Source organism: Lissotriton helveticus, chromosome 9, assembly GCF_964261635.1.
Source record: "Lissotriton helveticus chromosome 9, aLisHel1.1, whole genome shotgun sequence".
Classification (NCBI taxonomy): Eukaryota; Metazoa; Chordata; class Amphibia; order Caudata; family Salamandridae; genus Lissotriton; species Lissotriton helveticus.
Window position 1 is genome coordinate 344,875,908 of NC_136070.1, and position 27,840 is coordinate 344,903,747.

Below are 27,840 nucleotides of genomic sequence, written 5' to 3' on the forward strand. Positions count from 1 at the left end.
ACAGTGTAATGATCAAGATTTAGACAAAAAGAGGGTAATTGGACTAAAGACCCACATCAGAGAGTTGATCGAATGTCTGACAAAATATCGATAACACAAATATCGATATACAAAAATATCGGAACAAAAATATCAAAGTCAAAAATATAGGAATCCTATCCCTAACAAGGTAAGTACAAATATATCGAAAAAAATATATAGAATGACAAAAATATCGTTTTTTCGAAAATATCGTTTTTTTTTATTAAATAAAAATCTAATATTAACAAAATAATACTTATAAATGTAATAAACATATTTAAAAATGTACTATAATATTTAAAATTAATACATAATGTAATACAAATTAATATTAATAAATATATAATACATAATATATTTTTCATTAATATTAACTCTAAATTAATTATTTTCATAACTTATAAAAAATAAAAATATAATAAATTACTAATACATTTATATACATAAAATAATCACATAAATAACAATTAATAACAACATAATACTAATAAAAAAGCTAAATACATTTTAGATAGTGTATGAGTAAAAATTACTATTCCCACTCCAGAGAGTGCAACAGTAGGGAAAGTGTTGGATAGCGTAGGGGTAACAATTACTATTCCAACTCCAGAGAGTGCAACAGTAGGGAAAGTGTTGGATAGCGTAGGGGTAACAATTACTATTCCCACTCCAGAGAGTGCAACAGTAGGGAAAGTGTTGGATAGCGTAGGGGTAACAATTACTATTCCCACTCCAGAGAGTGCAACAGTAGGGAAAGTGTTGGATAGCGTAGGGGTAACAATTACTATTCCAACTCCAGAGAGTGCAACAGTAGGGAAAGTGTTGGATAGCGTAGGGGTAACAATTACTATTCTAACTCCAGAGAGTGCAACAGTAGGGAAAGTGTTGGATAGCGTAGGATTAAAAATTACTATTCCAACTCCAGAGAGTGCAACAGTAGGGAAAGTGTTGGATAGCGTAGGGGTAACAATTACTATTCCAACTCCAGAGAGTGCAACAGTAGGGAAAGTGTTGGATAGCGTAGGGGTAACAAATACTATTCCAACTCCAGAGAGTGCAACAGTAGGGAAAGTGTTGGATCGCGTAGGGGTAACAATTACTATTCCAACTCCAGAGAGTGCAACAGTAGGGAAAGTGTTGGATAGCGTAGGGGTAACAAATACTATTCCAACTCCAGAGAGTGCAACAGTAGGGAAAGTGTTGGATAGCGTAGGGGTAACAATTACTATTCCAACTCCAGAGAGTGCAACAGTAGGGAAAGTGTTGGATAGCGTAGGGGTTGAAATAACATACTTATAAAAAATAATTCATTATTACTTAATTACATTAAAATTAGTTCCCACCATATTCCCCTATAAACACACAACCCACAACAGAACACATTTATCAATTAATGAAATATTTAAAATTAATTACCAATTAATTTTAATTATTTACCAATTAATAACAATTAATGTATGCTTCCTACTAATTAATAATTAATTCTACATAATTAAATTACTTCCCACCCTATTCCCCTATAAACCCATAACCCGCTACAGAACATATTTATCAATTAATCAATTAATTAAAATTAATTAAAAAGAATTCTCAATTAATTAATTAATAATTCCTACTAATTAATAATTAATTTAACATAATTAAATTACTTCCCACCCTATTCCCCTATAAACCCATAACCCGCTACAGAACATATTTATCAATTAATCAATTAATTAAAATTAATTAAAAAGAATTCTCAATTAATTAATTAATAATTCCTACTAATTAATAATTAATTTAACATAATTAAATTACTTCCCACCCTATTCCCCTATAAACCCATAACCCGCTACAGAACATATTTATCAATTATTCAATTAATTATAATTATTTAAAAATTATTCTCAATTAATTAATTTATAATTCCTACTACTTAATAATTAATTTAACATAATTAAATTACTTCCCACCCTATTCCCCTATAAACCCATAACCCGCTACAGAACATATTTATCAATTATTCAATTAATTATAATTATTTAAAAATTATTCTCAATTAATTAATTTATAATTCCTACTAATTAATAATTAATTTAACATAATTAAATTACTTCCCACCCTATTCCCCTATAAACCCACAACCCGCTACAGTACTAAAAGACAACATTTAATTAAATTACATTAAAAATAAATTATTAAACATAATAAATACAATATAATATACACAAAATGTATTTAAAAATCGATATTAGTAACATCGAAATTATTTACTTCGATATTACTGACATCGATATTTAAAACTTCGATATTACTAATATCGATATTAAGAGTGTTGATATTACTTACCTTCTATATTATGTCCCTTCGATATTTAAACTTCGATATAATTGTATATCGAAATTTAAAACTCGATATTTTGTCTGTGTACCGAGTTGATCATAGGGATACTAGCATGGAATAGGCTTGACAAGTGGGAAGAAAGATGGTCCAAGAAAAAGAGTGTGAAGAGAAATGTGGCGGAGACACCACCTCCGGGTGGGGGGGGTACAAGGAATTGGAAACTACCCTTTAGGAGAGGTGTCTAGCGGAGGGTATGTACACGAGCCTTGGAGTCGAGGAGATTTGGCGGCATTCACAAATTACTTTCCAATGCTAAGGGAAAGCCCAGTTGAATGGTACAAGCAGGTTGAGAGGTTTGTCAAGATCTCAAAGGTGTTATGGATTGATTTGAATACATTCTTTGACATTGTGGTTCCGGGAGACTTGTGGGTAGCCTGTAAGGTTGCTGTTGAATGACCCACTTGTGAGCCGGACTGAGATGCTGTCACTAATGGGCCATCGCCGATTGTCATGAAGAAGTATGAGCAAGTGATCACGTGGTTGAAATCTAAGGAATCACCACAGGATATTGACTTGGTGAAAATATATCGAACAGTTCAGGGACCAAAGGAAACGGTGCATGAGTATTACGAAAGGTTGTTATAAGTCTTTAAGCAGTACAGTGGGTTGGATGTGATGGACCCTAAAGAGATGGGGCAGTTTGTTTCAAAGTTTGTCCTAGGGTTGAGACCTGAGCTTTGACTCATGATTTAGCAACATTTGATTTGCTGGCAGAACAAGCCGTTAGATGAGATACTGGGGTATGCTAGATATTGCAGTGATGAGGTAGATTAGAAACAAAAGAAACTTAAGGACAAACGAATGCTGGTCCAGATGCAAGCGTCTGACAAGGGAGGTCAAGCATAGTCAGGTGGAGGTATGCTGGAAGGAAACAGAATGGTCAGAATAAGGGAAAGGGAAACACAGAAGATTCTAATCCAAGAGTAGATTTGGCAACTCTGAAAAAGACCACTGAGTGTCACCTTTGTCACCAGATTGGACACTGGAGACTCGAATGTCCCTTAAATCCTGTGAATTAGTTACAGCAGGAGGAAGAGGTAGTGCTGGTACAGGCGCCTGAAGTGACAACAACAGTAATGAACCCAAGGTCGATGATAGGGGGGACTTTGGCTCCACGAGTACAGGTTCCCCTACCTCCGAGGATCCCGGCAGGGACTCTGACCTATTAGCAGATTCCTCTTTTTGAGGAGGGCGTTGACTGTTACTTAGACCCGTTGGCATGACAGTGCCTGAGGGGGGAGGAAGACTGCACCCTTGGGGCAGTCTTGGAGGTAGACCAGAGGTGACCATTTGTGGAAGCTGATGTTGATGGTCACCCTACCATTTTTCTGGTTGATACTGGTGCTGCCCGTTCTACTGTGAGATCTGCAGTAGTCCCCAACCTATCCCTCTCAGGACGATCCATCCAAGTTGTAGGTGTTGCAAATAAGAGAATGACGAACCCTTTGACTGAACCGATTCCTGTGAAGATATGAACCTTTCAAGATAGACATCAGTTTGTGGTGTGCGATTCGAGCCCTGTGTGTTTACTAGGGAGGGATCTCCTGTGTAAACTTAATTGTACCATCTACTGCACCCCTAAAGGAGTAGAACTGCAAACCAATAACAATGATGCTGCTTTTAAGGTCACAAATCAGCATTTGTGTGTCGAAATGTACCCTGTTGTGACAGTGGAAGAGCTACCACTTGATTTGAGAGATTCAGTCTCACGTGAAGTGTGAGACTTCACTGGTGAGGGCATAGGCTTGATCAAGGGAGTTGAGCCAGTTAAGATTCAGATCAAACAGAATGTTGAATTCCCAAGAACGCCCCAGAACAATTTGACACCAGAAACAGTGGCAAGAATAAAACCTGTGATTGAGTCCATGATTAAGCAGGGAATTCTGAAGGAAGTAATGGGCAGTCCATGTAACTCGCCTATTATGGGTTTGCAGAAACCGAGCAGGAAATTCAGAATCGTGCAGGACCTGAGGAAGGTAAACAACATAGTTGTTCCATGTTGTCCAGTGGTGCTGAGTCCATCTGTGATAATACTTCCGATCCCATGCCAAGCGGAGTGGTTCACTGTGATTGACCTCTGTCATGCTTTCTTCTCGATTCCATTGCATGAGGGGAGCCAATTTCTTTTTGGTTTCAAGCTGGAAAACCGTGTCTTAATGGAGTATCGTATCCCTCAGGGGTATACAGAGAGTCCATCGATCTTTAATCAGAGTTTGAAAAAGAACTTGAGAGTCTTGTAGTGCCGCAGAACTCTGTTCTCGTACAGTATATAGACGATCTCCTTGTTGCGTCAGAGACTGAGGATGCATGCAGGATTGATACCATCACCTTACTGAATCATTTGGCAGAGAATGGACACAAGGTGTCGCCAAATAAGCTACAGTACTGCTTGAATGAGGTGCAGTATTTGGGTCATCGAATAGAAAAAGGCAAGAGGAAGGTGTCATCTGACAGGATTGAGGCGATTATGGGCATGATGGTGCCTTCTTCCCAGAGAGAAGTCAGGATGTTCTTAGGGATGGTTGGCTACTGTCGTCAGTGGATTGCCAACTTCTCATTAAAGGCAAAGCCTTTGCAGAGACTGACGCACAAGGATGTGAGTGATCCGGTACCATGGGACAATGACAGTATGAAGGCATTCTTGGAGATGCGAGAGGACCTTTGCCGTGCTCCGGCACTGGGGATGCCTGACTACAACAAATCTTTTTAACTATTCTGTTGTGAACGAGAAGGTTGTGCGCTATCAGTTTTGGTTCAGGATCATGGAGGTGTCCGTAGACCAGTTGCCTACTTTTCAGCTACTTTAGACCCAGTAGCTTCAGCTTTGCCCAGATGTCTCAAATCCCTTGCCGCAACGGGTGTCAGCATTGAAAGGTGTGAAAGTATTGTCATGGGTCATCAGCTAATTGTTCATGTTCCACATTCTGTTGAATTATTGATGACCAGGACCAAGACACTGCACCTGACCAATAATCGGCTCACACGCTACGAACAGGTTATACTTGCTGCGGAGAATGTGACCCTTAGGAGGTGTTCTGTTTTGAATCCTGCTACATTGATGCCGTTGCCAAACACACTTGATGAAGATTGTGCGGACCATGATTGTCTTGACGTGACTGAGCTTTGCACCAAGCCGAGACCTGACATTGTTGATGAACCATTGCCTGACCCTGATGAAATTTTCTTTGCTGATGGTTCAAGTTTAAGAGACAGTGTTGGTCAGTTGAGAGCAGCATTTGCTGTATGTACTATTACGGGAGTAGTTGAAGCTGCATGCCTGGAAGGAGTATACTCTGCCCAGGTGGCTGAGATCATTTCTTTAACTCGTGCCTGCTTGGCAGCAGACCAGATTCAAATCACCATTTACACTGACAGCCAGTACGGGTTTGGTGTGGTTCATGACTTCGGACAGTTATGGTCCCAGAGAGGTTACATGACATCATCTGGATCACCTATTTGGAATGGGGAGTTTGTGAGGTTGCTTTTAGAGGCCTTACAGACCCAAAAGAGATTGCTGTTGTAAAGTGCACGTCTCATGGGAAGGGGACAGAGTTCGTGTCACTTGGAAACCGCTATGCGGACAAAGTTGCACGTTTCTGTGCCAAGCAGGGTTGCTCATTTACGTCACGTAGAAGGTAGCCAAGAAAGAACTGAGTTCTACAAGATGTTGGCCATGGTAGATACTTGGGATGAGCTCAAGTACCTGCAGGAACAGGTTTCAGACCAGGAGGAGAATGTGTGGATCAACTCAGGCAGCGTAAAGGGGGATGTGGATATTTGGGTCTCAAGTGATGGGAGAACGGTGTTGCCAGATGAGTTGATGAGCCCGATGGCAAGACAGATTCTTGGTGCGGTACATCTGGGAAGAGATGCGATGGTGCGAGTCTTCAGACAAACGTGGTACAATCCGCAATTTCGTGCAGTGGCAGAAGCTGTATGTCGGAGATGTGTTACGTGTCAACAAATGAATGCTGGAAAGAAGACTGTGGTTACAATAAGTCACAATGGGAGGTCTGGGGGACCTTTCAACAGGATGCAATTGGACTTTATTGAGATGCCTATGTGCAACAGGTTGAGGTACATCTTGGTAGTGGTAGGTGTGTTCTCAAGGTGGGTAGAGGCACACCTGACACGTAGGTGTGGAACACTCACAGTGGCTAAGCTGTTGTTGAGGGAACTCATTTCTAGGTTTGGGATTCCGATCTGTTTGGAATCGGACAGAGGAATACACTTCCATAGCGAAGTCATGAAGATGCTTTGTACAGCACTGAATATTGATCAGAGACTCCATTGTAGTTATCGTCCAGAGGCTTCTGGGAAAGTGGAGCCGATCAATGGGACTTTGAAAGCCCGAATGGCAAAGGTGCGTTCGTCCACGTCTCTGAAATGGCCTGATGCTTTGCCTTTGGTGTTGATGAGTATGCGCAGTACCCCAGACAGGAGAACAGGTCTTTCACCTCATGAAGTGCTGATGGAGAGGGCTATGAGGTTACCAGCGGTTACATCAACAGCCTTGATAAGCATCACAGACGATCTGATTCTTGATTATTGCAAAGGACTCGCGGTTGTCGTCCGTTCTGTGTCCCATCAGGTGCAGGCTGCTGTGGTAATGACTTCAAGTGATCTCTGTCACAAGTTCACAACCTGAATTCGGGGCACTGGGTGCTGGTTCAAAAGCACGTGAGAAAGAGCTGCTTGGATGTTCGCTGGAAAGGCCCATATCAGGTCATCTAGGTGAGGCACACTGCAGTGAAGTGTAGAGGATTGCCAAATTGGGTGCATGCTTCTCACACCCATCGAGTTTCAGCACCCTTGGTAGAGACAGCTCCTCTCCCAAATAAAAATACAGCTGAAGTGGCAGGGCCACAGGAGTGGACAAGCCAAGCTGTGCGGGTGACTGACGAAGCTGGTTGCTCACTAGACCAAGCTGAAGAGGTCACGACGACAGCAACACTGAAACTGTCTCAGAAAGGGGAAGTGACTGTGAAGGTGGCCCAGAGTCAGACTCAGCTGAAAAAAGTTGTGAGAAGGGTGAGCAAAGAGAAGACAGGAGAGCCAGCAGAGCAGAAGAGCAGTGGCCGGAGAGACAGAGGCGACTGAACTTGAGGCTGGTCTCCGAGAGGGAAATTGCTCCCGTGTCTGAAGAGTCTGAGTCGGACGAAGGTGAAGAAGGGCAAGCTCGTGGAGGTCTGAGGAGGTCAAGACGAACAAGGGTGCCTTGCCAAAAGTACGCAACTCCAGAGTGGACATACGTTGTGACTGATACCAGGAGTACTGAGATCGGGGAGACTCAGGGCAGTGACAGTGATCAGTACCAGTCCTAACGTGAAATTGGACGTGGTGTTGTTGGTACCAGGACTCGAGATCGAAGGAGTGCTGACCATCACAGTTCCAAATCCCCCGTTACTAAGCAGAATTCGCAACTTGATTCTGAATAGATTGATATTCCCTACCTTTGGAACTGAGGTACCATCTCATGAATCTATTGTTCTTTGTCTTGAACTTTTACAGCATGTTCTAGAAGCGGTGGAGCAAATCCTATTTTGGATTAAAGAGACTTTGTTGTAAATAAGTTGAATTAGAATAACCTAGGTCCGAGTGGAAGAAGAAGAAATTTAGAGGCTTTCCACAGAGGACGGAGAAGGGTTAAGGTTGTCTCTTGCTTGCTGTAAATAAGGAACTGAAATAAAAGGGGACTACCAGCTTTCCAAGGTGTGGTTCGAGTTGGTTCAAGCAACTGGAGGAGGAGAAGGAGTGACTCTTGAGCATTGCCGCTGAACAAGAATTGCAATCAGTCCTGAGACCATGGAGGCTGGAAACCCAAATCGCAGAGCTAGGTGTATAGTAGGCACACTTGTAGGAGGAGTGATACTCTTCATAATTCTAGTAGTTATAGTTTCGTATTTAGCACCACATGAGCAGGCAGTGGAGGTAGAGGGAACACCTACACCTACTACTCCTAGCAAGTAAGCGGTCAAAATAGGAGACGAAAGAGCTTTGCTATTAGAAGAGAGTCGTAGGTTACATGCAGATCTGTCTAAAGGTGACTTTAAGCCTAATGCGTATGCAAAGTTGTTGTATGAATATATTGATGCAATGGATGCGAAGGATTGCCTTGTGTGTATGCAATTGCTTGCTTCAGTAGATGAGGGTATCAGATACCATCATCTACCATTGACATGTGGTATTTCATGTAGTTTTCTGCTTAGCATTTTTTATGGACGAAATCATTTTGAATATTTTGTTTCGAATTATGATGCAGTTCTTCCTGAAGTGCCAGCTTATAAGCATTTGAATAAGTATGATTATTACAAATCAGAGGATAGACTTAGAACGTATTTCATTCCGACTTTAGAGTTGGATACAGCTTATGCTCATCGCCATAATCTGACGTGCCTGTTGTCAGATGTGGAAAAGAAATTCATAGATCAAGTAGAAGATAGATACAGGAAACAAAAGCAGTTGCAAGATTTAGGACAGGGTAAAGTAGATTGGACAGATGAAGAGAAACTGCACAAGTCGAAGGGGAGTTATGGTCCGATAGCTCCAGGTGAAATGCAGAAAGGGAAGATGTGCATAAGTCGACCACAGACATATTATGAAAATGTCAATGTGGGGCAGACCACATGTGAGCACACCTTTACATTGGAATAATATGCCAACAATTTTTTGGGAAAGTGTGGTGCAGATAATTCCAACTGTGTATTTTGTTTGTGGGAGGAATGCCTATGTGCAATTGCCTGAGAAATGGTATGGTACGTGTTATTTAGCGATCATTTTACCCAAGATTTATCATACAGTAGATTTGGAGCTTTTAGAAGGAGGAAAGCATGTAAGAGTGAAGCAAGGTTGAAGTGCAGCGGCTGTGGTTGGAGATATGTTTGGAGCAATGATACCAAGCTTGGGAGTGATTTTGAATGATGTGAAGATTAGAAGGTTGGCGACTGTTGTGGACGAATTGTCAATGAATACAGCTAAATCATTGGTGTTGGTTGAAGGAGAGATATTATCGATAAGGACGATGGTTTTGCAAAATCGTCTTGCTTTAGATGTCCTTCTAGAAAAAGAGGGAGGAGTCTGTTAACTTTTGAAGGTCCAAGAATGCTGCACATGCATCCCTGATAACAGCAATGACCTGGAGAAGTACATAAGTAATATTACTGCGATCCATTATGAAATTGAATACTTGACTGAAGAAACTGTGTGGGAAAAAGTTGGTAAGGGATTTGGTAAGGTAGGGAGTGGTTTTGCAAACCTTGGAAAAGGGTTCCTTGGCTTTGTTTTGAAACCTCTTACTATAGCTCTGGTGGCATGTGTGATTGGATTGTGAGGTCTGATAAGAGCTTACAAGTGGCATAGATCCAGCAGATTGGAGAGATCGCTGAGAGTGCAAGAGAGACGAATGGAGAGACTGCAGGACAGTCAATATCAGAACCTTAAGAACATGGAATTGCTTAGGAGGGGAAGAGTGGGAACAAGTTCTGTTTAAGTTGGTTCTTTCCCCAAGGATGGTGTAGTTTGTGATGACACAGCTCATCAAAGGGGGGACTGATAGAGCACCATGTTATTCTGAAAATTGTAGGGGTGCATTATAATCACCAGCAGTCAGCACCCGCATATTTTAGAGGATCATGTTAATGTGTGACCTTTGAGATGTAGTACTAGGCTGGGATCAGTGCAATAGGTAGATGTGTGCTCATATTGTTTGGAGACTAACGTAGTGCTTTAATCGAGAATATGCCTTATGTAATACAGAAATTATTGTTTCGTGTCTAAACTGTTGCATTAGGAATAAATGTGCTGATTAGAAGCTGCCTGTGCAAGTTGCTTATTAATGAAAACATGTGATGCTCTAACATGAGAAGGAAAATGCCTTAGAAATATAATGAAATGTAATGCTTATGCTGTAGTATAAGAAATGCATTTAAACGTGTAAAGGCCTGAGACATGAAAAAGCCAGCAGAGCCTTAACTATATTGTCTTAGCTTAGCTAAAACGTTATGGCTGAATTGTATTTTTCCTTGGGAAAAGGCTCCTGTTCGCAGTTGAATTTCAGATTGTAACTTGGAGCATATGGACGGTTGTTTCTCATGCATTTCTGTTGCAGGTGCAAGGACACGAAGCTTGTTAGACAGGATAATCCATTGTTTAGGAGTTAGGTTGTTAGGAGTAACAACGAAGGGAGTGGATCGGAATGCAGAGATGCTACATTTAGCGGAGACGGTGCCTGGGACTCAAAGACACAGCAATGGTTTTTGGATGGACTAGAAGGTTTGCTGGAAAAGTCCAGGAGGCAGCACTTGCCTGAAGGGGTGTGTTTTGGGCATGTTTACTGTTTTTGGGATTTTGTATTAGGGACAGCACCCCGAGGGTGGAGGGCAGATGAGCAGATGGGGTAGAGCAGGGATCTCGGAGCACTTTTGGGAAAACTGGCAGGACAGGGGTATAGGAAGGAGCATCTTACAACAAGCTCTGTAGCTTAGGCTACTTACCAATGGAAAGTGAGGGCACTTCTTAGGAAGTCTCTACTGCTGACACCTTTTTCTCTTGCCTGGGAGGGATGCTAAGTAGGGATGTCACCTAAGAGTTAGTGTAGGGACAGACTAACCTTTTCTTTCCTTTGGGTAAATGCAGTTGAGACTTTAGGCAGGAATTGTAATTGTATGCCTGATGCTTCTTTAGCTTACGCTGATTTTTATCTTGAGTCGTCTGAGACTCTTGCAGAGGATCATGTTTGTATTAGTGCTGGTTTATTTCATGAACCTCTTGCTGAGGTGTTTGTATGTCCAATTATTTTTGGCTTTGTAATAAATCTTTTAAATTTCATTTCATAGTCAGTGGTCCTTTCGAAATTGGATTGATTAATTCATTTGAAAATTGTCATAAGTATGAAATTAGTGATCTTCCCTTTACACTTCTTAGCAGACAAAAAGATTCAGTCAACCGTGGATTCTAAGGATTGGTAAGATAAAAATCTAGTTAAGAATCCGGCCTTAACATCTGCACTTTGCATGTCCTACACCCAGGCTGCTTTACAGCCTGGTTGCAGAACATGCCCCAGGCTCCCATTCCTTGCCTAAGTGCCGATCCACAGTACTCAGACCAATCACAGTGCTGCATTGCAGCTCTGTGATTGGCTAGGGGAGTCAGGAGCCTGGGTGCTTCCTGTTCCTGCTTCCTGGAGCAAGAGGCAGCAGCGGCGGTGAGTGGACCAAGAGGCAGCAGCCGGCCAGGTGGCTGGCCTGAAGTTAAGTGGATTTATGTATTTATTTTTTATTTAGAACTCTCCCCATCCCACTGACCGCCACCACCAGTAAATAGCAGCTGCCACTGTCTATAGATGTGGAAGCGTGCCGCTGCGGAGTAGATGTTTAAACCCACTAACAGACATTGTGATAAATGCTTTTAGTCTTGATGCCAAAGCTCTCAATCATGGCTTGTTAAGAGTGGTTTATTAATAATTATATATAATTATTTATGTGGAGTGGTGTGGCTCACTGGTTAGAGGCGGCAGACCCAGAAGCAGAGGACGGCCCGGGACCAGGGTTAAATTCCCGATGCGGCAGGGTCGTGGACCAGGGTCAGCGGACTCGATAATTCTCGCTTCGGTGCCTACTCTAACCAGGGATCACACTCGGCAACTCTGGACATTAGCTTGCCTCATCTCCACAACGGCCCCCCACATACACCGGGGATGCCTGGTTTCACCTTGGAGATACCCAGCAGGGATCATCTCACAGGGAAAGCCAGGACGGGTACCCCAGTGGTCTACAGCGCTGGGACGCCCCATTGCTGGGGTAGCCAATCGCTTTACAAGACAACCTAACATAGTGCCTGTCAGTGGGACAAAAAAGTAAATAATAAAATATTTACTTACCCATGTGTCTTCGGTATTCTCCTCGTCTAAAGTCCCTGTGCAAGTCTTGGCGTCTCAGCCAACTCCCGTCTACCACTCAAGATGGTGCTCTCATGCTGCTGATAATGTTGAGCCACATGAGAGCAGTGCCAGGATTGGCTGGTGCGGGCTGGCTTGACGCTCCTTCAGGCACAGGACACCTCTGCCTGCTCTCCACCTAGCTGTCTAACACAGCCCCGGTGGAGAGGTTTAAGGTGCTCATGTCTGTCTGGCTTTCAAAAGACAGCGGGCCAGTGGCATGCGTATTTTAAAAAGGAGTGGGCACCTCCTCCCCTGCTTTTAAACAGTAGCAGTGGTTTGCCCCCTTCCTGACTCTTGGCTTGGGCTGAGAGCAGCTGAGAAAAATAAAATGGTAAGAAATTGACATTATTATCATTTCACTTTTCACCTCTGCTGCTTTTGTAGCAGGGGAGCGAAGCTCCACTGGTCACATGGAGAAACTGACGTTGCTTCTCCTAAAAATCTCAAGCATTGGCAATGCCAAAAGGTCTGGCTTTAAAGGAATGTTGTAATATTATGTTGTAAATATAAATGTAATATGCAGTACAACTAAATAGTAAGTGGATGGATAGGTATTGTGTAGAAGCAAAAAACGGTAAAATAATATTATTGTAAATTAAAAGGTCAAGTGATAGTTACACTGTCAAGCCAGACTTCAACACCCATGGAGGTTAATAACTGCCCTCCCTCCAGAGAAAATCTACATAAATTATCTAGTTAAGTACGGCATTTTAATACCATTACAAAGTCATGTGTGTGCCCTTGAAAATTCAAGCGCAGGCAGCGGGTTAAATGAACAAAATTATCACAGCTGTGTGGAGGGCAAGACATTTTTTGGTGGAAGCACACAACTTCTGTCCAATCAAAACATCTACTCCTAGCTCCCAACGAGTGGGTGGAGCCAAAGCTGCTCTCTAGTGATTTTTTTCACATAATTGTCTGGTGACAGCTGTACTGTCTGGCCAGATCATAAAAATGACTTGCTAATTTTACTTTGGAACATCTCTCCCCTATACTCTGTAAACCTCTATTCCCATTCAGTGCCATAAAAATCAATATGATAGTGTAGTGTGCCAAATCTGTTCCAGTGATCTGTCTGCAACCCACAGTTCACAGGATTGACTCCCACGCAGTCACCTCAGCTCTTTCTTCCTCAAGGCCAATGAGTACTATGGAAAGTAAATTCCTATTGCATTGCTGTGTCACTTAAGTGTCATAGCACTATATAACCATTCAGCTGCTGCTCAAACAATGTTTGATGTGATACTCAAAATAAATTTTGAGTTTTAAGCACAATGACCTTACCTCAAGAGACAAATGATTCTACGTCAGAAAGATCAATCAATCAATCGGGATTTGTACAGTGCGACTTATCGCCCATAAGGGTATCCAGGCACTATGATTTTACAGCAGTCAATCGAAGAGCCAGGTCTTTAGTCTCTTTCTGAGTTCTGTGAGGGAAGATGCTGCTCAGAGGTGAAGGCTGTGCCAGGACTTGACAGCAAGGTAGGAGAAGGAGCGTCCTCCGCTGTAGCTTCAGCGGATGTGGGGGTTTGAGCAAGGGCGAGGGAGGCGGAGCGTAGGTGTCTGGAGGTTTGGTGGTAGTTCAGGCGGTGGTTGACGTATGCTGATGCTAGGCCGTGGAGGGCATTGTAGGAGTGTGTCACCATCTTGAATTGGCATCTTTCCTCGACAGGGAGCCAGTGGAGTTTCCAGAGGTGGGGGTGATGTGGGTCAGTTTTGGGAGGTCGAGGAGGAGTCTGGCAAATGAGTTCTGCATTGTCTACAGTCTCTTTAGAGCTGGGTAGAGTGCAGGGCCTGGGTGATGGTTTTCCTGGTGTTCCTGGAGAGCCATCTGAAGATCTTTTGGAGCATGTGCAGGGTGTGGAAGCAGACGGCCAAGACTGCATTGATCTGGCGCTTCATTATGAGTTTGTAGTCCAGTATGATGTTGAGGTTGCGGGGGTGGTCTGTTGGTGTGGGTGCAAATTTGGTCAGCACCTCAGCTGTGTCCATGTTGAGCTTCAGGCAGTTGGTCTTCATCCAGTTGTTGATGCTTGTCATGCAATTGTGGAACTTGGTTCTGGTGTTGGTGAGATCTTATGAGAGCTAGAGGATGACCTGGGTGCTGTCTATGTAGGAAATTATGTTGAAGCCATGGGTTCTGATGATGTCAGCCAGGGGCATAATGTCGGTGTTGAACAGGGTGGGCCTGGGAGATAAAGCTTGCGGGACATCTTAGAAGATGATCGTTGGTTTAGGCGTGAAGGGAGGTAGGTGGAGTCTCTGGGATTTTCCTGTGATAAAGGATGCATTCCAGTTGGCGGCATCCCGATGTGCAGAGTCGCTTAATGAGAGAGTGGTGGGATACAGTGTTGAATGCTGCTGAAATGTCAAGGAGGTTCAAGGCCTCTGTGTAGCCTTAGTAAAGGAGGGTTCTGATGTCATCGGTGGATTCGATCAGGGCAGTCTCAATGCTATGGTTTGGGGCGGAAGCTAGTCTGGGACGTATCCAGCAAGTTGTTGCTCTTAGGGTGTTTGTTTAGCTGTTGGTTGATTGCCTTTTGGAGGACTTTGGTGGGAAAAGGAAGCAGAGAGTTAAGGCGGTAGGTCTTGCGTTCGATTGGGACTGACTTCTATGTGTTTCCATTGATCGGGGAAGGTGGTGGTCATGATGGATGCATTGATGATGGAGGTGAGTTTGCTGCTGATTTACTTGCTTCTTAGGTTGAAGAAGTGGAGGGGGCAGTGGTCCATGGGTGCTCCAGAGTGATAGCCGTGGAATTCTGTGTGGAGATCTGTTACCAATCGGTGAGCCGAGGGTGGATTGTGAGTGGAGTCGGTCGGCATGAGGAGATTGCAGAGGTCGGTGATTTTGTGTTCGAAGTTACTGTAGTTGGTGGATATCTTGTTGTAGAATTAATCCACCAAGATGTTGCAGAATTCTTGGAATGGGGGGGATTGTGTTCTTGGTGGCTTAGGAGCAGGAGAACTCTGACGATGTTGAAGAGTTCCTTGTCATAGTTGGAGGAGGCTTTGATGCAGACTGCCAGGGCACATTTATTTGTATTTTTGCCATTGATGGTGGTTGTGATTAGCTCTCTAAAACAAGCACTGACAAAGGCAATATATATAACTTTTGAAAGGCGTTAGATAACAATTTTGTTATGCCAATGATTGTTGCCAATGCTGTGCAGTATTGTCCAAAAGAAGAAAATTATTGATGCCTTTGGTGAAGAAAATTGAAAAAAAGGCAAAATGTCCAGGCCCAACTTGATGAAATATATTTATGCATGCAATGCAGCCCAATTAGTACGCACATATGGGGCATGCTATTGCGATGGCCCTGTTTTTTTATTTTTTTTATTTTTTGACAAAGATGGCTGGTGCCCATCTTGGAGAGTTAAAATAAAAAATATAAAAAGTGTGTGAAAGCTCATCATAGAGAAGGAAGCAGCCAGGTGGCTAACTGAAGCTGCCGAGCCTGTGAGATTTTTTTTTAGAAAGGAATAAATATGTTATGTTATGTTATGTTATGTTAATGGTTTTTATACCGCGCACAGCTGCCCCAGCAAAGGGGCGTCCTGGCGCCAAGAAAGGTAAACACAACATCACAAAATGCAGCAGAGTCAGTTAATTTTATTAAAAAGAAAAGTTTTGATGACAATTGAGGGGCAGACCAGTAAGGGAGAAACAGGGGAAACAACAGCGCCACTGGTCAGTGGGGAGCAATGGAGTAGAGAGAGGGGTGTGGAGCAATGAAGGGGCATTTGGTTAAAATAAAAAAGAGCTGAATAAATGCTGAGAAGTACTTGGAGATGAGGGGGAGTATTGGATGAGCTGGTGTGAGGCTACAGGGAGAGCATGAGGGAAAGGGTGCAAGAGCTAAAGGAACACATAGGGAGAAAGCAAATAAACACATGTTCTTCTAGGAGTGCTGAAACAAGAAAACAAAGTTCCCTAATATCAGCAGTGGAAAGAGTAGTAATGCAATCCAAAGTATGGTAAAGAAGCAATGCTCCAGAGCAGGGACGTAAGAAGCGGAAGGAAAGAAAACCATAAAATTGATAGGTTCCTCATCCCAAAATTCCATTGCTGAAGTGGATATCACTTCCGGGGCCTAGGGTCCGTCACCTGTGGGCCCCGATCCAGAAGTCCTTCTCTGGATATGACATCACAACCCAGATATGGATCCCTTCTCCAATAATGACTTAGCCCCTCGGTGACACATGTCCTCTAACTAGTAACTGACAGCGCACCAGACCTGGCAAAGTAGTCCCGACTCCCTCCCTAGAACTGTCAGTACCCCCTAAGTACGCTGACCTGGAAGTGTCATCCACACTCCCAAACCAGAAATTACATCACCTCAGCCTATGCGGCCAAAATGGCACATGTAGGCCAGTTGAGCATGGTGCACAAAGTGATGTTGTAGGACGTTCACCCCCCTTTTGGAGTGCAGGTCAGACATAAGAAGCTCCTCTCACAAGCACAGCCAAAACCCATTACTCACTACATGAAAAAGATCCTGCCAACGTTATGAAGAGATACAACTACTTTGTAAAAAAAGATGCACAGTATTGCTAACTGCTACTCCAGGCTGATATTATTGATGGAGAAGGCCTCTGAATAAAATATGTCTAAAAATACATGTCAGGATGTCATTGGTTTTGATAAGCAACTCTGCAGAAGGAGAGCAAAAATCTCCTGCTAAGGGATCCACGAACAGTGAAGCCACCAGTAACGAAATACCATCTCAAAACAATGTAGCTGAAATGGAAGATGCAGAAGGGTTTATAATGACTCCTAACTAGCAAGTATAGGAAGACATAGGGTTTTTGGAGGAGCTGACTCAATACAGTTATTGTGTAAGAGCTGCAATCTACTTCAATGCACTACAATTTTCTGTGGTGAGTTGTAGTCAAGAATCTTTATTCGGTGATTAAAAAAACACCATAAAAGCACACATACATATACATAGATAAAAAAGACATTAAATATTAGTCAAGATCCTTGTACATAAATAATACAGTAAAAATACCAACATACAGGGCCATAAATTTAAAACAGAGAGTCCCAAGTCTTTCATTCCTCTCCCCTCGTCATCCTTAGTCGAACCGCCACCTTGATAAAATTCATAACACAACATAAGGTTAGCGGGTCAGAAGCTTTTTGCAAATAGACTAAAGCATCCTTGGCATGTTCCAATTGGGCTTTTTTTAAGATGTTTACTAGGAATCTACGCCTGGGCATAGAAAAATAGGGGCAAAGCAAGATAAAATGAAGGGAATCTTGCGGAGACCGGTTGTCGCAGCCGCAGGGTCCCTTCTGCTCAATTGACGTGGTGAAACCTGCTGGAGAAGCCAACATAAAAGGAAGTAAGTTCAGTCTAAAACGACACATAAGAAATCTGTCCTGTATGTTATACACAAGATACAGATAGGGCTCCATACCCTCCACACTCTTCACCAAGTTATAAGCCCTCACAGACTTTTTCTCTCCTTCAACCTCAGCACGGCATAGGGTTTTCCGCTCTAGGAAAATTTCCCCTACTTGTTTCTTGTGCTGTGCTGAGATGGTTGTGGGGTTCCTGAAGAGGTTTCCGAACCCTAGATCTTCAAGAGTGTTTCTCACATATTTAAGCCAGGGGATGCGCATACAGTGAGTCCTACCCAAGCAGTCCAATAAAATTTCTCTGCTTAAGTGCGCATCTGGGTTTGCCCAAATTTTTAGCCACGCCACAATTGGCCTAAGTTTTAACAAGTCAACCAGGTATGGCCTCCCTAGCTCCCTATGAGCTATGTGTCCAGCAGTACTGGGTGGTACCCTCAGGATAGATTTCAGGTGTCTGTTTTCTTCCTGTTCAATTCTAGCAGTGTTCACAAAGCCCCAAACTTCTGCCCCGTAGCTTACTTTAGAGCATGTTATGGAGCCGTACAGGTTCATCACCTGTTCCGGGCTCCATCTGCCCAGCCTCCTGCCATAACCGGCTATTGCCCCATTAGAGGCAATCATTTTATTACAGCGTTCTGCCACCAAGGAGTTGAATTGGAGAGCACCATCAAAGGTTACTCCGAGATAGGAGAACGTTTTAACCTCCTCTAAACAATGGGTACCTATTGTGTAAGAGAATTTAGAAGAAGGTTTTTTGCCTGCCAGGAGCACGTATGACTTGCCTAAGTTGACAGATAGGTCCAGGTCACTCATAAACTTGACGAACCCATCTATCAGAATTTGTAGGCTTCGGGGTGTACGCGCAAGCAAGACCGCGTCGTCTGCATAAAGCAGGACAGGGATATGCCGCGTCCCAACCCTTGGGGAATCTGCTTTTAAGCCCAAAAGAGACTGCTCCAGATTATTAATGTAGAGGGAGAACAAAAAAGGGGCAAGAATACAACCTTGTCTGACTCCACTTTTACATGAAAAGGAGTCAGACAGTCCACCCTCCCTATTAAATCTTACTTTAGCCGTAGTATCGCTATGCAGCTCTCTTAATATGGTGATTAAACCATTCTCGATCCCCAAGCCTGCCATCATGTCCCACAACTTCCCTCTATTGACGTGGTCGAATGCTGCTGCCAGGTCCATGAATCCCATATAAATGGGTTCATCACTGGCCAGAGTGTATTTGGCAGTCAGCATATATAGGTTCAGGCATTGATCGCTAGTGGACCTCCCTGACCTGAACCCATATTGAGTGTCCGAGAAGATGTTATTCTCTTCGGTCCACTCGGACAATCTGTTCAGAATTGCCCTTCCCAAAAGTTTAGCCGAAACGTCAATCAGGGAAATAGGCCGGTAACACCTAGGGTCGTCCTTGTTGCCCTTTTTAAATATTGGCACAATGATCGCTTTAGACCATGATGGAGGGAGGCCACAGGAGATAGCGGTGTTTAAGACCCTAGTCATCAGGGGGGCCCATAGGTCTATATTGCTAAGAAAAAGGTCAGGGGGAATTCCATCCGGACCCGGGGCTTTGTTCTTAGTTAGACTCTCCATCCCTGCCACGATCTCCTTAAGAGTAAATACTACCGGGGGAGCCTGACTTGGGTTTGCTGATGGCTCTACAAGGGTGCCCGGTTCATGGTTGTACAAACTCCTAAAGTGGGTAACCCACTGCTCCGGTAGGATATTGGCCCCTATTTCCGGAGAATCATTTTCTAGAAAGGTCGGTTTATTAATGATTCTCCAGAACCCCGCTAGGTCCCTTCTTTCCCCTGCCTCTCTCAGATCTGCCCAGGCTTCTGCCTGCAGGGTGAGTTTCCTCCTTTTGGTCTCTTTTTTATATTTCTCTCTGCTTGCCCTAATTTTTTGTGGATCCCGTGGTTTTGACTTAAGAGAGCATTTCAGTTCCCTCAGTGCCTTAGAACAATTCTGATCAAACCACCGGGGATTGACCAGGTTACGTGTGGGCACATTAGACCTTAGTAGTCCGTCTATCAGATTTGCAATATGGTCGAACGTTTCTAGTAATCTTGGGCCCTGTACTTCCAGATCCAAACAATCGTTTATGGCCCGCAAACCCTTATTGCTCAAGTTTTTATAAAACTTTACCCCATCTATTCTAGACCATTTCAGTCTCCTGCCTTGATCGGTGACCCTCTCCCCAATTAAACGGTGGACATTGGATCCAGAACCCGCCCTATATACGAGCATTAAAACAAGCGGGTTATGGTCACTGAAGCTGTTCCAGTCTATCCCTACACTAGTTACTTTGTTAACCAGGGATCTCGAAACCAGAATATAATCTATAATAGATGAACAGCCCCTGCCCTTAAAAGTTGGTGGGAGTGTGCCGTCCGACTGTGGGTCTATCATGTTGATGGTATGCTCTAGGCCGTACTTAAGCCGAAGCAACCTAAGAGCCGACCCAGTAGGCGAGTGAGAAAAATGAGGCCCCTTCTCAATTGGGCATTGCGCCCAATCTGTGTTTGCTTTAATCAGTGCCGGGCAGAGGTGACAATTAAAGTCCCCCACCACAAGCAGCCCGTGTGATGGGCCCTTGTTCTGGGATATGATTTCTTGTCCTAACCTTTGGTCAAGTTCAGTCAATACCGGGGTATGGTTATTTGCTATCTCGGTGTTATACAAGTTAAAAACAGAGAATCGTAACCCCTTTCCATGGAACCGAACTGCCTGGATCCCGTGTGAGGACCAGTCTGGGAAGGACCAGGTGCCTGGGAGGTCTAAATCTACATAGAGGGACAAACCACCCATTGCTCTCCCAGAACTGGATTTTCGGGCGGGAACAAAAAAGCACTTGTACCCCTGCAGATGGTAATTATTCTCCACAGCCCATGTCTCCTGTACACATATGATATTAAATTTTCTAATGTAGTCAACCCATTCCTTATTGTAAAATTTGCCCGCTATGCCAGCTATGTTCCATGAGATAAATCTCACACCCTCTCCACTCCATTCTGCGCCCCCCTGGTCCCTTGGTCTTATTTCCAACATTGGCCTTTGCATTGCCTGCTCATGTCCCCCTCCTATACTGTTTTTAGCTATTACCTCAAGTTCAACACACATTAGATCCCCCACACCAATCGCCGAGGTTTGCTGAGCCTTGAAACTTTGCTCCTCCAATGTTTCTACCAGAGCGCCCTTTTCTATACAACCCTGGGGGGTATTATCTGTTTGTCAATCGACCCCCTCTAGGCCATTCAGGCAATTGAACCGGTTGTGGGTATAAAAGGGTTGTTCTGGTCGGCCAGCTATCGGTCTGGGGTATAAGGCCTAGTGTCTCCCCCTCCTCCCAACCCTCTCCCAACTATCATGAGTTTGGGGTTGCTGAAATGGGACTGGGGTAATGGGAAAAAAGAACGACACATGGAGGGTTTGGATGGTGGATTCCCTAGATCTATTTTTCCCCTGACATATATAGGACACCGTACCTGTATCCCTAAAACTCACCAGTATACAGTCCCCTTTAATGGATTTTTGTGTTCTCCCCACCCATGGTACCCTTCTTACCATTATAATTTCATTATTGAAATGTGTCGGGAGGGGTCTGTTTATGTTTAACCACTTAATTACCCTACTTTTCAGGGCACAAAAGTCCTCCATTTCACCTTCCTCGAGTGGGGGGACACCCGCCATGACTACAGTAAAAGCGTTAGTCTCTGGGGGTAAATTAGGTCTACGTGGTCTCAGGGTGAGCTTCATTAAAGGGGTCGGGATGGTGTTATCTACCGGCTGTGCCGGAGGTACAGGTCCTGGCGGATGGTTGGGCATATTGGCATTAAGGGGTTTAGATGTTGCAGGCTTCGGCCTTAAGGGTTGTTGTGAGGGTGCCACATTCGCGGCTTGTAAAAGGACTGGATTGACAACACTATTTGCCGTCGGTTGAAGGACTACGGTAGGGAGAGTGGGATCTGGTTGCCTTCCCTGTCGACCAGCTGGAGTTTTCAGACTACCTAATGTGGCCTCCAGAATAGTTAGTCTGATCTCAATCTTTTTAATACTCTCGCTGATCGGCAATAACAGAGACCTTAGCAAAAATTCTAAATTTCCAAGCGGGACAACAGACAAGGGGATATTGGCAATAACAGCTCCTGTATCTTTTATCGTAACAGGAGCTGAATCCTTATAAGCAATGGGTTTAGGATGTAAATCATCCGGTGGTTTTTCTACTAACGTGGGGGTTTTTAGGGACTTGCCAAAGTCCGAATGAGGAACCTTGGGTTTACTCTTTCCTTGAACTCCCTTAGATTTCCTACTGCGTTTATTGGGAGGGGGTCCAAAAGCTACTTGAGTGTTAGTTGGCTTAGATTTAGCTTTCCTAGTTTTGGGGGCTGGGGGGGGTTGGGACACTAAGTCAATGGTCACCCTAGTTGGGCTAGGACTAATGGCTGGAGCTATACTCATGACTGCACCTGATGAAATATTAGTGCAATCCCTCAGCAGTAGTGGGACATCATCAATTCGAGACAACTCCTCCCTGGGTGTAATAAGTTGATCTCCGAGGGGGGTATTTTTCATGTTGTCTATTGAGCGTCTCCGTTCTGCCCTTAGCCTGGACAGGTTACACTCTTTGTCCCCCTCCCCTACTGCCCGGGAGAAATAATTTTCAAGAGTCCTATTTTTAACTCCGCCCGCTTTTAGTGGGGTACTCTCTCTTGCCGGGGACGGCATGGTGTTCGTAGTGGGTTATACTCCGCATGGGGTTCTTAACCAGTAGTTGAGATCAGAGGTCGAATGCACAATCCAAGAGGGTAGGCCCAGCCCGGCCTCCCTCGGCCCCGGACGGCCACAGACGGTCCCGCCCTTGTCCCGGGCTTCTCCCGGCGCCCTCCCGCGCGCTCCCGCGCCGCGGAGGAAGCTGCACCTAATATAGGGGGAGGGTGTTTATGGGGCGTGTCCAGCAGGGAGAGCGTCCAGGTGCAGGAAATGATGGCAGCACAGGGACTCCTGGGCAATGGAGTCCCTGATCCTCACCTGGCGCTCGCAGCCCTGCTCCCCGAGATTCCAGCAGCTCCCCTGTCCACAAGCAGCAATGGTGCGCCCAAGCACACGGGCGAAGCGGGACCCGCGAAGCGGGTACCGCGAGGTACAGCAGCAGAACAAACAATCCCAGCAGAACGGACCTCGCAGGGCAGAGCTCGCGCTCCCAGGTCAGTCAATGTCTCCCAAAGAGCTAGGGGCGAGCAGGCTCTTTTCAGCGGAGCTTAGGGGGCGTGTCCAGCAGGGAGAGCGTCCAGGTGCAGGAAATGATGGCAGCACAGGGACTCCTGGGCAATGGAGTCCCTGATCCTCACCTGGCGCTCGCAGCCCTGCTCCCCGAGATTCCAGCAGCTCCCCTGTCCACAAGCAGCAATGGTGCGCCCAAGCACACGGGCGAAGCGGGACCCGCGAAGCGGGTACCGCGAGGTACAGCAGCAGAACAAACAATCCCAGCAGAACGGACCTCGCAGGGCAGAGCTCGCGCTCCCAGGTCAGTCAATGTCTCCCAAAGAGCTAGGGGCGAGCAGGCTCTTTTCAGCGGAGCTTAGGGGGCGTGTCCAGCAGGGAGAGCGTCCAGGTGCAGGAAATGATGGCAGCACAGGGACTCCTGGGCAATGGAGTCCCTGATCCTCACCTGGCGCTCGCAGCCCTGCTCCCCGAGATTCCAGCAGCTCCCCTGTCCACAAGCAGCAATGGTGCGCCCAAGCACACGGGCGAAGCGGGACCCGCGAAGCGGGTACCGCGAGGTACAGCAGCAGAACAAACAATCCCAGCAGAACGGACCTCGCAGGGCAGAGCTCGCGCTCCCAGGTCAGTCAATGTCTCCCAAAGAGCTAGGGGCGAGCAGGCTCTTTTCAGCGGAGCTTAGGGGGCGTGTCCAGCAGGGAGAGCGTCCAGGTGCAGGAAATGATGGCAGCACAGGGACTCCTGGGCAATGGAGTCCCTGATCCTCACCTGGCGCTCGCAGCCCTGCTCCCCGAGATTCCAGCAGCTCCCCTGTCCACAAGCAGCAATGGTGCGCCCAAGCACACGGGCGAAGCGGGACCCGCGAAGCGGGTACCGCGAGGTACAGCAGCAGAACAAACAATCCCAGCAGAACGGACCTCGCAGGGCAGAGCTCGCGCTCCCAGGTCAGTCAATGTCTCCCCTGAGGTGAGTTAATTCTACACTGCATAGGGACAAATCTGGAACTACATGCACATCTAGAATAACCCACATTGAAGAATGACTACACCATGAAGTTTAATTCTAAAAAGACATTTGCATTGTTTATACCATGAAACAAAATGCACTTATGATTGAATATGAATGTCTAGTATAAATGAATATGTTCAGATTAGACCATAATCTCGTATTATGTCATAACCGTGTGAAAAGATAATACTAAAACTAGTTGAATGCTTCCCTATGCTCTCTGTACCATATTGAGAAAACAGAATTGCTTGTTTCCATGCCTTAGATATGATTTCTCTATTATGAGCATGCCATTGCTCATGGATGTCTTAACGTATACTGATGCATTTCATCTCTAAATTGAAATATCATTTGTATATTTACCCGAATTAACTCTAAAATGTCTATTATTCTGGTATTTCTAAAGCCCAGAAGACATTTTATTCAGTGTTGTGCAGATGCACATTTTCTTCGTTAAGTAGTGAGCGTAGCCTCATTTTAAGGATGAGCACAAAAAAGCGCAAACTATAGATAGTAGCGCAGTCAGTGCTTGAGTATATTTTTGTATCTATTGTTCAAGTACTTTTCACACTCTCTCATGAGAAGATGCGGCCATATGCTCATTAGTTAGTTTCAAGTAAGTAACAGTTTTGATGCCATACGCTGTTTTATTTTTTTATTTTTTTGATTGAGGAGGAAGAAATTCGATAGAAATTCCTCATGCACTTCCCAACTCTTTAAGATGAAGAAAATCAGGAAATATTTTACCTTTGAAGCCATTATCCAGATAACAATGGCCCTAGTGATGTCTCACATGAATTATTTATGTCAAAAGGATTGAATCAGAGGCTGCAGACAGTACAATACCACGCATCCAAGTTGGTTTGGCAACAGCCAAATCATTGCCATACTAAGCCTATGATGAGAAAGTTGCACTGGCTCTCAGTTGCACAGTGGACCATTTTTAAAACTTGCTGTGTTATTTTGAAAACACTATAGAGAAAAAGCCCAACCTTTGTGTCCTCCAGTCAGAGTTCAAAGATACATTCCAAAACACAAATGCAGATCAGCTCACCTTCATCTGTTAGTTGTCCCTAAATTTAAAAAGAAGAGATTGGGCGGGACCAGGTTTTCTGTGATTGCCCTGCTTCTTTGGAACTCTCTTACTCTCAACATGAGAACTACACCTGTTTATCCTAGATTTAGAGCACTTCTAAAAAAAAATTTTTTAAATAAGCTTTCAGATAGGTGTTTCCTTTGTTTGTCCCTATCCTTACTCAGAGCCATGAAACCTTTTTGGTGTACACACACTTTACAAATGCTTGTAACATAACGTAGCTGGGGAAAAAATCAAACATTTTCAAACATTATATACATACAAACAAAATAAATCTCAAAATCAGACCTTGTTGAGTCCATAAAAGGGGAAATCGAAAGTTGTCATGCATTACTTACTTATAAGAAAAAAGGTAAAAATGCTCCATGGGGTAATATATACACAATACGAGACTACACTCAAATTAGGCAACCAGTAAATTCATTCATGCTGCAGGACTTCAAATAATAAAGCTCAGACATTAATCAGAAAAGTAAGCAAAGGGATCCCACTACCATAGGTTTCCTACCTAAAAAACCAAGCCAGCTAGAAATAATCAAGTCAACAAGGGATACTGGAGTATGCCAATCCAGTTGGTTAACTGCAACCAGATAACTAATCCCCTTAGTCTAGACCCCTACCTTCACAATAAATAATACATTGGCAAACGTCTAGATAACCATTGGTAAAAATAGGGGGTACCTGATTTAGCCATTCTGCTCCGTTACAAATATGCACCATTGCCATAGCAACAAATATGGGGTAACATTTACTTCTCTCAATTATAAACTGCTGCTACGAGGGTGTCTGAGCAAGACTTCTGACCTCCTGGTCGTCAGAGACCTGCTCTCTCCCCCAGCAGCTCCGCTGTTGTGCCGCTGCTGCCTCCCTGTGCAGTGCCCTGTGCAGGTAGGTGTTCGAGGCCCTCCTCCACCTGCATGCACCTGCTTGCGCCTCATCCCCGGGGGTCCAGTGGGAGAGCCTTGCTCTTCAGCTGGTCCACTTCTGTCTATCTTGTGTCTGTGCCTGTTTTCTGTCTTTTCTGTTACTGTGGAAGGACCTCCCAAACCGTTCAGGATGAGGACTCGCCATCGCACACAGGAACTCCCTCTGACTCTCCACCGCCAGCACCAGCATCTCCCCTTCCACCACTGAACACCTTCACTTCCAGATCCAGACAAGACCCAGAACAACACTTCGCAGCACCCTCACCTACAGATCTCCTGGGCCTCGCGCTTCATTCACAACTACCATCGCCAAACTAATTGCACCCCATGCCATCGCCTCCACGGACTAGATACTCATCCTAGACCTGAATTTCCACCTCAACAACCTCAGCGACCCCAACTCCTCCGCCCTCCTGGACAACCTCACCAACATCGGACTGAAACTGCTTGTCACCAGCCCCACCCACAAGGCAGGACACACCCTCGACCACATCTTCGCGGAGGGAACAATATCTGCTTCAGCCACACTATACAACCCCTCTGGAAAGACCACCACTGCGTACACGTCTCCTTTAATACTGTCACTGCTCACAAACCCACTCCACCCGCACCGCGAAGGAACTGGAGCAAGGTCACAGAGGAGCACCTCAACTCCACCCTCATTCATGACCCCCCCACCTCGACCAGTGCTTATTCTGCTGCCAAGGAACTACACCGATGGATCACCACCTGCGCAGACAAGCTTGCACCCCTCCGCAACCCCGACAGACAACGCCCCTCAAAGGCCACCTGATTCACCACCGACCTCCAAGAATCCAGATGCATTTGCAGAAGGCTCGAAAAACGATGGCGGAACAGCAAAAGCATAGAAGATCAGACCACCTACAAGAAACCCATGACAGAATACCACCAACTCATTAGAACACGACAAGGACCTTCATCTGGAACAAAATCCTCACCAACTCCAGCAACTTGAAGGAGCTCTTCAGCATCATCCAGCAATTCACTAAACCCCCAGTGAAGCCACAGATGTCACGGCCTCCCAGGACCTCTGCAACAAACTCTGCTCCTACTTTCATCTAAAGATCAAGGCCCTCTATAACAACCTCTGCGAATGAACTCCAGAAACCACCCTTTCCACCACCACCAACAACAGCCAGCCCACCATCACCACCTGGACCCCAGTCACCACAGAAGATACCACCTTGACCATGAAGAGCACCCACTCAGGAGCCTCCACGGACCCCTGCACACCACATATTTTCCACAGAGCCTCCGCCACCATAGTTCCTGTGCTAAGTAACGCCATCTTCGAATCCGGCACTTCCCCGATGACTGGAAATGTGCAGAGGTCAAGCCCCTTCTCAAGAAGCCCTCTGCACACCCGACGGACCTGAAAAACTACAGACCAATCTCTCTCCTTCCCTTCGCAGCCAAATGAACAGAGAAGATTGTCAACGTCCAGCTGCCTAACTTCATCAAAGAGAACGCCATCCTCGACTCCTCCCAATATGGATTTCAAAGTAACCACAGCACAGAGAACGCCCTCCTCGCCACCACGGACGAAATCAGCATCCTCCTCGACCAAGGCCACACCACAGCCCTTATCCTTCTAGACCTCTCTGCAGCTTTCAACACCGTCTCCCACTGCACTCTTGCAGCCAGACTCCCCGACGGCGTCATACAGGGAACCGCCCACGGCCCTGCTCCATTCCTTCCTCACCAGAAGAACCCTAAGGATCAGACTTTCCTCTCCCCACTCACAGAGATCAATGGTGGAGTTCCCCAAGGATTGTTGCTCAGTCCCATGCTCTTCAACATCTACATGGCCCCCCTTGCCGCCATCATAAGACAGCATGGATTCA